Raw genomic sequence first — 13246 nt, 5'->3', positions numbered from 1 at the left:
TGATGTCTTACACCTGAATCCTGATGTCTGATATCTGATGTCTGACACCTGATGTCTGATACCTGACGTCTGACTCCTGACACCTGATGTCTGACACGAGTCCTGATGTCGGACACCTGATGTCTGATACCTGATGTCTGACACCTGATGCCTGACTCCTGATGTCTGACACCTGATTCCTGATACCTGATGTCTGATAACAATGGAGTTTTCAGGGAGGTAGCATAGAGTTTTAGAGGATGGAGGAGGGAGTTTTACAGGAGGGGGGAGAAAGGAGGGAGTTTTGCAGAAGGGAGCATGGAGTTTTAAAGTATGTAGGAGGGAGTTTTGGAGGAGGGAGGAGAAAGGAGAGAGTTTTGCAGGAGGAAGCATGGAGTTTTAAAGGATGGAGGAGGGAGTTTTGGGGGAGGGAGGAGAAAGGAGGGAGTTTTGCAGGAGGGAGCATGGGGTTTTAAAGGAGGGAGGAGGGAGTATTGGAGAAGGGAGCAAGGATGTCCTAAAATGGACATTGTACTCCTAAGAAAATTTACACCCTACTGCATCACAACAATAGTTTTTATGCCACAGCTCCAACTGTGTTTCCAACTGCTTTAAATAAACTAACAGTAATTATGGCTGCTGTTGCTAGTCTCTAATAATAAACATATATTGAAGCACATGCACCCATGTTTCTAGAGGGAACTTTCTACTGAGCATAACATAAACTATATTCAAAGCTACATGCAAAATACATGTATTGTATTAGCCATAACTTCAAAACTATACTTAATTTTCACACCAAAAAAAAGCAAAATCCTCTCAATGAAAGCTGCGCACATGCCAATTTTTGTAAAAAATAAATACATTCAAAAAATGTAAAAAAAACTGTAACAGTTTTTCTTAAAACTTAGGCAGTGTATCCTATGTTAAGAGGTAGACAAAATGAAATGTTTTTCAACACTTAGGGGCCCATTTATCAAGCTCTGAACTGAGCTTGTGGGCCCATGTTTCTAGCGAGTCTTCAGACTCGCCAGAAACACAAGTTATGGAGCAGCGGTCTAAAGACCGCTGCTCCATAACCCTGTCCGCCTGCTCTGATGAGGCGGACAGGAATCGCCACAATGCAACCCAATTGAGTACGATCGGGTTGATTGACAACCCCCTGCTGGCGGCCGATTGGCCGCGAGTCTGCAGGGGGAGGCGTTGCACCAGCAGCTCTTGTGAGCTGCTGGTGCAATGCTGAATACGGAGATTGTATTGCTCTCCGCATTCAGTGATGTCTGTCGGACCTGATCCGCACTGTCGTATCAGGTCCGACAGGCATTTAATAAATCGGCCTCATAATAACTAAATTCTGAATCAATTCACTTCAAAATTTTAATATTTGCAGTCACTGAGCTGCCCCAAAAGAATTTGACAGAAATGTGTACACCCGTTTAAATTGGGGTTTTTAACATTGAACTGTCTAGTGAAGCTAAACTATAGTTTACTACCATGCATCTATAATATATAAAAAGTGTATATATATGATTATTTCTCCACACATTGTGTTGCTTGCTAATCAACGCATTAGATCATAAAAGTGAACACCACAATGTGACTGTCAGCCATATAAATATTTGCTGGCCTTATAACCATAATAACTTTAACAGATCGTGCATTGCTGGCTGAGCAAAAGCCATTTATATCAGTATATAGATTTAGCATACTGACCTATGCACTCTGCCATTAGAGCAGTAATTCTACACAGGCACAGAATAATAGGACACTCTATGGATCTGGCAAAGGTAATGACACTTAATACTGATCATGATTATTTTTTGTTCCATGAATAAAAAGAGCACAACAACAATAGACATCTAAATGAAACCTTAATTTTTCCCACAAGATATCAGATTTCTTAAGGCCATAGAATTAGGCTGTTATGGAAACAAACACAATTCTCAGTAATTGAACAAGCACTATGAAATGAGTTTATCACACACTTGTGGATGCTTTTCTATACAACAGAAATGGCAGACTTTTAGTCTGACCTCAGTGACCTGAGCACTGACACCAGAGATTGCCTGGGACTATACCTACATTTAAATTGTTCTGCTCCTAATGGCCTTTTATAATTTATTGTGTTCTGCACAATCTCAAAGACAGTCAATGAAATAATATGCTTGTCTGGTCTACCTCAAAATGATTTAATACCCACAAGAACCTGCCTATGGGTACATGGTGGCATTAAATATAGCTTGAATACATTTCATAACGAAGTGCAAATCACCAGTTTTATTTGTTACATTAGACCTAATAAAATATAGGTGGTAGCCTGTACCTTCTAGCAAAGACGAACGTGCTAATGGGTCAAGTTAAAAAAAAACAGTATGATTCCTAAATTATGCAAAGAGGAAAAGTTACTGTTATGTAGCGTTATGTATTATCACAGAATGTGAATTAAACTGTATAAAAATGCTTAGATTAATTGAATATTAGACATGCCGAAAAATCTATCGTCTTACACTATTCTACACTATTTAATAGTGATCAAGCATTTCCTTTGTCCACCAAGTTTGTAAGCTTCACTTTAATTCTTGACAATTTGGAACCCCTTAAAAATATATATAATTTATTTGTGTTATTTGTTTTATCAGTCGCACTTGCTACTTCTTGACTTTTGTTTAAGTTGCTGTCCAGCTGCTCCACTACTCCCCTAAAGATGTTCCCCTTGGGAAACAGCAGATAAATAGATTTTTGTTATTAAAGGGACATGAAACTGATTTATTTCCTAAGATATGGTGAGTCCACGGAATCATCAATTACTAGTGGGAATATCACTTCTGGCCAGTAGGAGGAGGCAAAGAGCACTATAGCAAAGCTGCTATATATGTCACTTCCCTTACCCATAACCTCCAGTCATTCTCTTTGCCTGCGATGAAAGGAGGAGGTGAAGTTTTGGTGTCTGGTCTACAATAAAAAAAATTTTATTTTAAAGCAGAGTAGCTTTGCTCTGATCTTTCTAAAGGGTCTAGCCTTAGCCCATGTCAGTCTCTTCAGTAGGGCAGTGGTGGCTTTTAAGCAATTGGGAACTTATGGGGTACAATCCTCACTGTGTTTTCCCAAAACATTTTGCTGCCCTATTTAGATAGCCTGAGTAAGTTTACTCAGTCTTTCTGTATTTCCACAGGTCCATGTGAGGGATGGCATCCTCTCAAACCAGGTGAGCTGTCCTACTGCCGGACAGATAAATATTAAGGTAAGTGCCAGTTTTATTTTTCTATGTAGCAGGGGAAAATGTGGCACTTACTCAGCTGAAACGCTGCAGGGGGACATTTTTTTTATCATGCCTGTCAGGGTGCAGGTTTTTATGGCAGTTTTTCCAGGCACTGTTAGTGTGAGAAGTTATTTATTTTATTGATGGCTCAGTGAGGATCCGTTATTAGTAACGGTTTATGTACTTTTTTTTTGGGGGGGGGGGCTTATTGTTTGTTTAAGCCTGTTTTTCTAGAAAGTTGTTTTAAATAAAGTTTTAAAAAATTGCTTTTTTGTCAGCTGTAGGACCGCCCCTTTTTGGGAGGTTCTGATTCTGTTATGTCAGAGGTTTTTTTTGGTGCTTTTCTTCACTTCCTGTGAGAGTGAGGTTCACATATTTCAGATGGCTCTGCTGTTTAGAAGGCTTCTTGCTGTTTTTGCTTCTCTGGAAATCCGGAATGTAAATGGGATCATTTTTTTTCCTCAGTTTGCTGCGGGTTGCAGGACAGGAGGTAGGGCATCTCAGTAATTCTGCTGAGGCGTAGAGGTTGCCTGGGGTATGTTTTCTTGATTTGGTAAATTTAAAGAGAACATTTATTTAAGAACCTTTTTTTGTTTCTGTATTATATTCTTTGTTAAAAGATAAAAAAAAAAGAGTTTAAAAAAAAAAAGTTAATATATATTTTTTTTTTTTTTTTTTTTTTTGTATTATGGATCAGGAGGCTTTGCAGGATGTTACCTGTAGCTTATGTTTTGATGCCCAGCTGGAACCCCCAATACCTTTTTGTTCCTCATGTATTGAAATAACTTTAGCTTATAGAAATAGACTTTTTTGAGCCATCATTAGCTAAGGCGGATGCTGTTCAGGAGGCTCCTGTTTCAGATTTGCCACAGCTCTCTCCTCAAGCGTCCCAATCCTATTCACCTGCACATGCAGTGCCCTGCGTTTCCTCTGATGCTCTGTTTGGAGTTACTTTGCAAGATATTGCTGCCCAGGTATCTTCTGCAGTATCTGAGGAGCTGTCTGCTTTTCTCATGTTGCAGGAAAAACGCAATAGGAAATTTAAAGAAACACTAAGTAAGGTTTCTGATCCTGAGGTGGCTAATCAAAGTATTTCCTCTCAGAAGTCTGAGGATGAAGATTCTTCGGGTGCATCTGAGGGTAAAATTCCTTCTACTGATACTGTTGTGTCCTTCAGATTTAAGATGGAACACCTCTGCTTGTTACTTAAGGAGATTTTGGCTACCTTGGATGACTCCGATACTTCTATCGTTGTTAACCCTAAGAAGTCTAGTAAGCTGAACAAGTATTTTGATGTTCTCTCTGCGGTGGAGGTATTTCCTTTTTCTCCATCTCCTATTTTTAAGAAAATGTTTCCTATAGCTGACTCTATTAAGGAGCTGTGGCAAACGGTTCCTAAGGTGGAAGGAGCTATTTCCACTTTGGCTAAAAGGACCACTATTCCCATAGAGGATAGTTGTTCTTTTAAGGATCCAATGGATAAGACATTGGAGGCATTATTAAAGAAAATGTATGTTCACCAGGGTCTTCAATGGCAGCCTGTGGTGTGTATTACTACTGTTACCAGCGCTGCAGCTTACTGGTTTGATGCTTTGTCTGATTCTATTCAGACAGATTATCCTTTTGAGGAGATCCAGGACAGGATTAAAGCTATTAAGTTAGCCAATTCCTTTATTACGGATGATTCCTTACAAGTCATTTAACTGGAACAAAAATGTCTGGTTTTGCGGTTCTAGCTCGCAGAGCCCTTTGGTTAAAATCCTGGTCTGTGGATGTTTCTTCTAAGTCTAAGTTATTAGCTATTCCCTACAAGGGTAAGACCTTGTTTGGGCCTCGTTTGGCTGAAATTATTTCAGATATCACAGGAGGATCTTTTCTTCCTCAAGATAGAAAGAATAAGCAGAAAGGACGTCAGAGTAATTCCTGTTCCTTTCGTAACTTTAGAGGTAAACCCTCTGCTTCCTCTTCCAAGCAGGAAACTATCCAAGTCTTGCTGGAAGTCTAGTCAGTCTTGGAACAAGGGGAAACAGTCTAAGAAGCCTGTGGCTGACTCCAAGTCAGCATGAAGGGTCAGCCCCCGATCCAGGAATGGATCTAGTAGGGGGCAGGCTTTCTTAATTTGCTCAGGCTTGGATACAAGATGTCCCAGACCTGTGGGCCATGGAAATTGTATCTCAGGGGTACAAGATAGAATTCAAGACTTTTCCTCCCAGGTTTTTTCTCTCAAGATTATCTGTAGACCAGATAAAAAGAGAGACGTTCCATTCTTCCTTTGGTTCAAGAGGGTCAGTTTATGACAACCATAGACTTAAAGGATGCGTACCTTCATGTTCCCATTCACCGGGATCATCACAAGTTTCTAATGTTTGCTTTCTTAGACAATCATTTGTGGCTCGTCCTTTCGGCCTTGCCACAGCTCCCAGAATTTTCTCAAAGGTCCTGGAGGCTCTTTTGGCAGTGATCTGGTCTTGGAGCATTGCTGTTGTGCCTTATCTGGATGACATTCTGGTTCTGACGCTTTCTTTTCAACAAGCAAACTCTCATACGGAGATCTTGTTGTTTTTTCTTCGCTCCCATTGGTTGGAAGGTAAATCTGGTAAAGAGTTATTTGATTCCAGCCACAAGAGTAGTGTTTTTAGGGACCATAATAGGCTCCCTACTAATGAAGATATTTCTGACAGAGGTCAGAAAAACAAAGATCTTCATCTCTTGTCTTGTCCTTCAGTCCTCTCCTCGGCTGTCAGTGGCTCTATGTATGGAGGTAATTGGTTTGATGGTAGCTTCCATGAACATCATTCCGTTTGCTCGGTTCCATCTCAGACATCTGCAGTTATGCCTGTTAAGGCAATGGAACGGGGACTATGCCGATCTGGCTCCGCAAATAGTTCTGGATCAGGCAACAAGGGACTATCTTCTGTGGTGGTTGTCTCAGGAACACCTCTCCTAGGGAACTTGCTTTTGCAGACCTTCCTGGGTGATCGTGACCACGGCTACCAGCCTTCTAGGTTGGGGAGCAATTTGGGGGTCATTGAAGACTCAGGGTCTTTGGACTCGGGAGGAGTCAGTTCTCCCTATAAGCATTCTAGAACTGAGAGCAATTTTCAATACTCTACTGGCCTTAGCAAACCTTAGCCTGGTTTATCAGGTTCCAGTCAGACAACTTAACTTCGGTGGCGTACATCAACCACCAGGGGAGAACTCAGAGTTCCTTGGCCAAGTCAGAGGTGGCCCAGATAATCCAGTAGGTGCAGTCTCACAACTGTTGTCTTTCTGTGATTCACATCCCAGGAGTGGACATTTAGGAGGCAGATTTTCTGATTTATCCGGGGGAGTGGGAACTCCATCAGGAAGTATTTTCCAGTTTAATCCTCAATTGGGGGCAGCCAGAACTGGATCTCATGGCTTCTCAGCAGAATGCCAAGCTTCTGAGGTATGGTTTGAGGTCAAGGGATCCACAGGCTTTCTTGATAGATGCTCTGGCGGTTCCTTGGATTTTCAGTCTAGCATACATATTTCCTCCATTCACTCTCCTGCCAAGAGTCATTGCTCGGCTCAAGCAGGAGAAGGTGTTGGTGATTCTCATAGCGGCGGCATGGCCTCGCAGGATCTGGTATGCAGATCTAGTGGAAATGTCATCTCTACCTCCATGGAGACTCCCTCTGAGAAAGGACCTTCTACTTCAGGGTCCTTTTCTTCATCCAAATCTCATTTCTCTGAAGCTGACTGCTAGGAGATTGAACGCTTCATTTTATCTAAGCATGGGTTTTCAGAGTCATCATTGAGACCATGATTCAGGCTCGTAAGCCTGTGACAAGAAATATTTACTATAAGATATGGCGTAAATATCTGTATTGGTGTGAATACAGAGGATACTCTTGGAGTAGAGTCAGGATTCCTAGGATTTTGTATTTTCTCCAGGAGGGTCTGGAGAAGAGTTTGTCAGGAAGTATTCTGAAAGGTCAGATTTTTGCGCTGTCAATTTTTTTGCATAAACATTTGGTGGATGCGCCAGACGTGCAATCTTTTTGTCAGGCTTTTGTTAGGATTAGGCCTGTGTTTAAGCCTGTTACTCCTCCCTGGAGTCTTAACCTTGTTCTTAGAGTTTTACAGTGGGCTCTGTTTGAACCTATGCATTCCTTAGATATCAAGATGTTATCTTGGAAGGTTTGGTTTCTTGTTGCTATTCGGAACTCTCGGCTCTGCAGTTTGATTCTCCTTATCATATTTTTCATTCTGATAAGGTGATTTTACGTACTAAATTAGGTTTCCTACCTAAGGTTGTTTCAAACAAGAATATTAATCAGGAGATTGTGGTTCCTTCTTTGTGTCCTAATCCTTCTTTTCCTAAGAAGCGTTTATTGCACAACCTAGATGTTGTGCGTGCATTGAAGTTCTATCTTCAGGCGACTAAGGACTTTCGTCAGTCTTCTGCTTTGTTTGTTTGTTTTTCTTGGAAGTGCAAGGGTCAGAAAGCTACGGCTACTTCTCTTTCTCTTAGGCTAAGGAGTATTTTTCATTTGGCCTATGAGACTGCTGGACAGCAACCTCTTGTGAGAATCATTGCTCATTCAATGAGAGCTGTTTCTTCTTCCTGGGCATTTAAAAATGAAGCTTCTGTGGAACAGTTTTGAAAGGCTGCAACTTGGTCCTCTTTGCATACTTTTTCAAAGTTTTATAAATTTAATACTTTTGCCTCAGCTGAGGCTTCTTTTGGAAGAAAGGTTCTTCAAGCGGAGATGCCTTCTGTTTAGGTCTACCTGTCTTGTCCCTCCCTTATTATCTGTGTCCTCTAGCTTGGGTATTGATTCCCGCTAGAAATTGATGATTCTGTGGACTCACCATATCTTAGGAAAGAAAACATAATTTATGCTTACCTAATAAATTTATTTATTTCCAGATATGATGAGTCCACAGCCCACCCTTTATTTAAGACAGGTATTTTTTCTAAAACCTCAGGCACCTCTACACTTTTGTGTTATCTTCTTTTTCCATTTTTCCTTCGGCCGAATGACTGGAGGTTATGGGTAAGGGAAGTGACATATATTGCAGCTTTGCTGTAGTGCTCTTTGCCTCCTCCTGCTGGCCAGGAGTAATATTCCCACTAGTAATTGATGATTCGGTGGACTCACCATATCCGGAAATAAATAAATTTATCAGGTAAGCATAAATTATGTTTTTTCTTTCTTTCATTATTCAGATAGAGCATACATTTTTAAACAACTTTTTACTTTACACATATCACGTTTGCTGCATTCTCTTGGCATATTTTATTGAAGGAGAAGTAATGCACTACTGTGAGCTAGCTGAAAACATTTGTAAGCCAATGATGATACATTTATGTGCAGTCACAAATATGCAGCTAGCTTACAGATCCCTATGTAGGTATACTTTTTCAAGAAGGATACCAAGAGAACTAAGCAAATTACATAATATAAGTAAAAGTTGTTTCATACTTAGATTGGACAAAGATAATTGGTAGATTCCCCTAGTGATCAGTAATGGGCCCAGTTCTTTTTAATATTTTTATTAACGACTTTGAGCAAAGATTAAATAGCAACATCTCTATTTTTTCTGATGATACAAAGTTGTGTAAAGTCCTCAGGCTAATGTAGGATGAAATTGCTTTACAAGGGGATTTCCTAAAATTGTCAGAATGGGCTTGTAAATGGAAAAAGAGATTTAATACTGGAAAATGTAAGCTTATATATTCTGGAAGGAAAAATAAGCAGGCAGTCTGTTATTTGAATGGAACAAGACTTAGCAAAAGTGAGGAGGAAAGGGTTTTGCACAAGCAAAAATGGATGCACAATACAGAGCAGCTTCTTCTAAGGCTAATAAGATACTAGCATTTATTAAAAGGAGCATTGATGCAAGGGAGGAAAGCATAATTCAAGGCCCAGATACAGAGTTGGTAGGACCTCTGTTTATTCCAAAGGAACTGTTTGTGAAAAGATGCTGGAGGAAGGGAGATTGAATCTCCAAAAAAATAAACATATTTTTAATGTAAAAACAATCAAATTGTGGAACTCATAGCCTAAGCGGGTAATAAATGTCAATACCTCAGATACCTTTGAAAATGGTTTAGATATATTTCTGGCTAGAAAAAGATTTTTTTTTGTTTGTGTTAAATAGATTTTTTTTTTTTTTAAAGGAATTAATTTAAGCTCAACGGGAGTAGGATCTGTATGGGTTGAACTAGATGGACTTCTGTCTTCTTTCAACCTAATCTACTATGTTACTATGTTTGTTTAAAATTGTATGCTCTACCTGAATCATGAAGGAAATGTTTGGGGTTTCATGTCCCTTTAAAGGATTCCAAACCACCCCATGGCCAGATATAGGACAAAATAATAATAATAATAATAATAATAATAATAATAACAATAAGCTTGGAGAGGACTAATAATTCACTCAAAACTACTTATTTGTCAGTGCAGATATATGTTGTATATGTTTCTATATTAAAATGGATATAATGTATGTGTTGGTACCACTCCAAGGTGCAAACCTGTAAGGTCAACTTGAGACCTGTTCATATGACTGTTTAAAGCACAGAAGGGATATCACTACATGGCACACAACTGACACATCTCTTTTGTTTATAGAAAAAAACAGGATGACTACTGTATATCTATAACCAAAGACAGCTCCAAAGAGACATGTCTTCTTAACATAAGTAACTGAAGTCTGTCATGTAAGCATACACTCTTTACTCAGTACTGCAGAAACCTAACACATGAACCATACAAAATGTCATATTTCTAGCATCTACACAATGGCAATTTCTAATCTCTATCATTTTACAATTTAGTACTTCAGATATAGTTGAGCTATAGTTCTTCTTTTAATAAGCACATAAATCTGTTAGGAAACTTTCTTTCCACAATTTTTAATATTGTCAGTAACATACAGATGCATGGGTACTTATGCCCTTAAACATTTGTCATAACTGTCATAGAAGATATTAAAAATTAATTGTTCTCAGCTAATGAAGTAAAAAGTACACACTGCTCAACTGTTCCAGGAGAAAAATAAGTTGGTATATAATACTTAGATTAATTAAAAACGTTTCTTAGTTAAGGCACAATGCTTTTCAAACCTTAAAGGGACATGAAACCCAAACAATTTCTTTCAGAAGTCAGATAGAAAATACAATTTTTACCAACTTTCCAATTTTCTTCTATTATTTAATTTGCTTCCTTCTCTTGTTATCCTTTGCTTAAAGGTCTATTTAGGCAAGCTCAGGAAGAGCAGATAACCTAGGTTCTAGCTGTTGATTGGTGGCATATATATATATCGATTGTGATTGGATCACCCGTGTGTTCAGTTAGAAACCATTAGTGCATTGCTGCTCCTTCAACAAATGATACCAAGAGAATGAAACAAATTAGATAATAGAAGTAAATTAGAAAGTTGTTTAAAATTGGATGTTTTACCTAAATCATGAAAGAACATTTTTGGGTTTCATGTCCCTTTAAAGATTGCTTTTACATTTCTCATCTGAATACAAACCTGGGTTCAAGTCACATATTTTGTTTAATTTATTATTTTGTCAATAATTGTCAATACAGTAAAATATTTCTTTCAACTTTATATTTTAAAGTGCTTCAACAAAAAATATTATGAGAACAAAGTAAATTTGTTAATAGAAGTAAATTGAAAACTTTTTAAAAATGGCATGCTCTGTCTAAATCACAAATTCAAAATGCTGTGCTTATATTTTTTCTCCCACTTGTAATCTAACCTGAATTGAATACAAATTCCTACAAATACCTGATGATGATAATAATAATAATCTAACCTGAATTGAATAAAACACAAGAACAAAATGGCTTCTTCTTAGTACTTTAAAAGCATAATTTCTTCATTACAATTGTAATGTAAATTGACCCAAAATGTATAAAATAACTTTTAAGGGATAGTAAAGTGAAAATTAAACTTTTTAATACGCAGATTTCTTGCAATTTTAAACAACTTTCCAATTTACTTCTATTACCTATTGTTTTACTTTTTTGTGCAATCTTTTGTGTTTCAAAGTGTTAATTTTCTCTTAAATTAGTTAACCAATAACCCACACTATGGCCTCCATTTACTAACTGTCGGACAGACAAGGGCAGACTATTTCACCCCTGTCTGTCTGGCATCCTAGCTACAGTATACAACATAAGTGAGTACACCCCTGGGCAATATCACTTAAATATCAAATTATTCAAAATTGTATCACCTCTCAATAATTGTTTTATTTCTAAGTTGACAAGTAGAGTATTTCCTATTATAAACAATCAAAAACAAAAACTTTAGAAAGATTATATTGAAAATACAGGCCCCAAAGTAGAAACTTAATGCCACAAAAGTTAATACACCTGTGGTCACTGACACACAAGTTAGATCACTGAAACAAAATTGAGTACACCTATTATTTCCAATTAGCCTAATTGCATGAGCATAGTAACCAGAACAGTTTATTTTTTTGACCAATGGGCTGTGTCTATCTGCAAGTCTGCATCATGTCTCCACATGGAAAAGAATTGACAGAGGAATTGAAAAATCTGATTGTGAGACTTCACAAAGATGGAAAAGAATACAGGAAGAGTGGTGACCAACTAAAAATCAGTCAAAACACAGTTGCAGCAGTAAACAGGAGGTATAGATCAATACTCATTGCCAAAAATCAGTGGCTTTCCTGCTAAAATGACGCAATGGACAATGCGCTACAATCTAGCTCTGAAAAACAGACAACAGGCAAGTGCTTCAGATTTGGCTCAGGGATTATTGATAGAAATTGGAGTTTCTGTGACAGCTCAGACAGTGCTAAGGACATTGCATAATGTCAACTTCTATGGACAGCATCCAAGGAAAAAACCTTGCTTGCTCTTCAGCACAAAACTGCAAGATTAAACTTTGCTAACAACATAAAAAGCCTGATGAATACTGGGAGCACATTATTTGGTAAGATGGCCAAGAGCAAGATACAATTTTATGGCTCAGATGGGGTGCAGCATGTTTGGTGTGAGCCTGGTCAGGATTATTACTGTGAATGCGTAGTCCCAACAGTGAGTCATGAAGGTGGGAGTGTGACGATATGGGGCTGCATAACTGCAAAAGGTGTTGGATAGATGACATTTATAGATTGTACCATGAATGCCTGGGATATAGAAAAATACTGGATGACAAGATGACTCCCAGTCTCCAGATGTTTGGCAGAGGATGAATATTCCAGCATGATAACGATCCAAAGCACACTGCCAAAATCACAAAGTAGTTTCTAGAGGAGAAACAAGTGAAAACTATGACCTGGTCAAGTATCTAATCTGACTTGAATCCAGTAGAACACCTTTGGGGTATTTTAAAGAGAATGGTAGAGCAACACAACCCCTCCAGCAAAGAGCAGCTGAAAAAAAAGATCTCTCAAGAAGGGCAGAACATCCCTCCAGAAATTTGTACGACACTGGTTTCCACCATGCCAAGGAGGATTGAGTCTGTCATAAAAAATAAAGATGGACATGCAAAGTATTGAAAAAAATTATAGTTTTGAATGTCAGTAATGAAAAGGTGCACTGACTTTTGTTGCATTGATTTCCTGCTTTGGGGCCGGTATTTTTAATATAGTAAATCTAAACTTTTAGTTTTTAATTTTACATAAGAGCAAATGCAGTTACTGTTGGGTTATACAATTTTGAATCATTTGACATTTAAGTGATATTGCATTGGGGTGTACTCACTTCTGTTGTATACTGTATTGGGAATTGTTGTCCATATTCATCATTGCACAAGCCACTGCTTGTGCAACACTGCCCCCTGTTCACTCACAGCCAATAATGATTGAGCAGGGGCTGTCAATCACCCCGGTATGAGAAACCCGGGGTTTTGAGAAACTCTACTTTAGAGTTGGTGCAGTAGAAGCTTGCTCATGTTACCCAAATGACCTTACACATGTCTGGTTTTGCCAAGAACTACTTAATCACACTGTGACCAATCCACTCATATTCATTTTTGGCTCCACCAAAA

General features: G+C 38.5%; 1 protein-coding gene across 3 annotated transcripts in view; it reads right to left on the bottom strand.

Moving 5' to 3' along the window:
- Positions 1 to 13246, bottom strand: part of MYOM2 (myomesin 2) — a 302384-nt gene that overhangs the window by 132733 nt on the left and 156405 nt on the right. The window lies entirely within an intron of this gene.

This window comes from Bombina bombina, chromosome 4 (assembly GCF_027579735.1).
Source record: "Bombina bombina isolate aBomBom1 chromosome 4, aBomBom1.pri, whole genome shotgun sequence".
In the NCBI taxonomy this organism is placed as follows: domain Eukaryota; kingdom Metazoa; phylum Chordata; class Amphibia; order Anura; family Bombinatoridae; genus Bombina; species Bombina bombina.
This window is presented reverse-complemented; position numbering and strand designations above follow the sequence as displayed.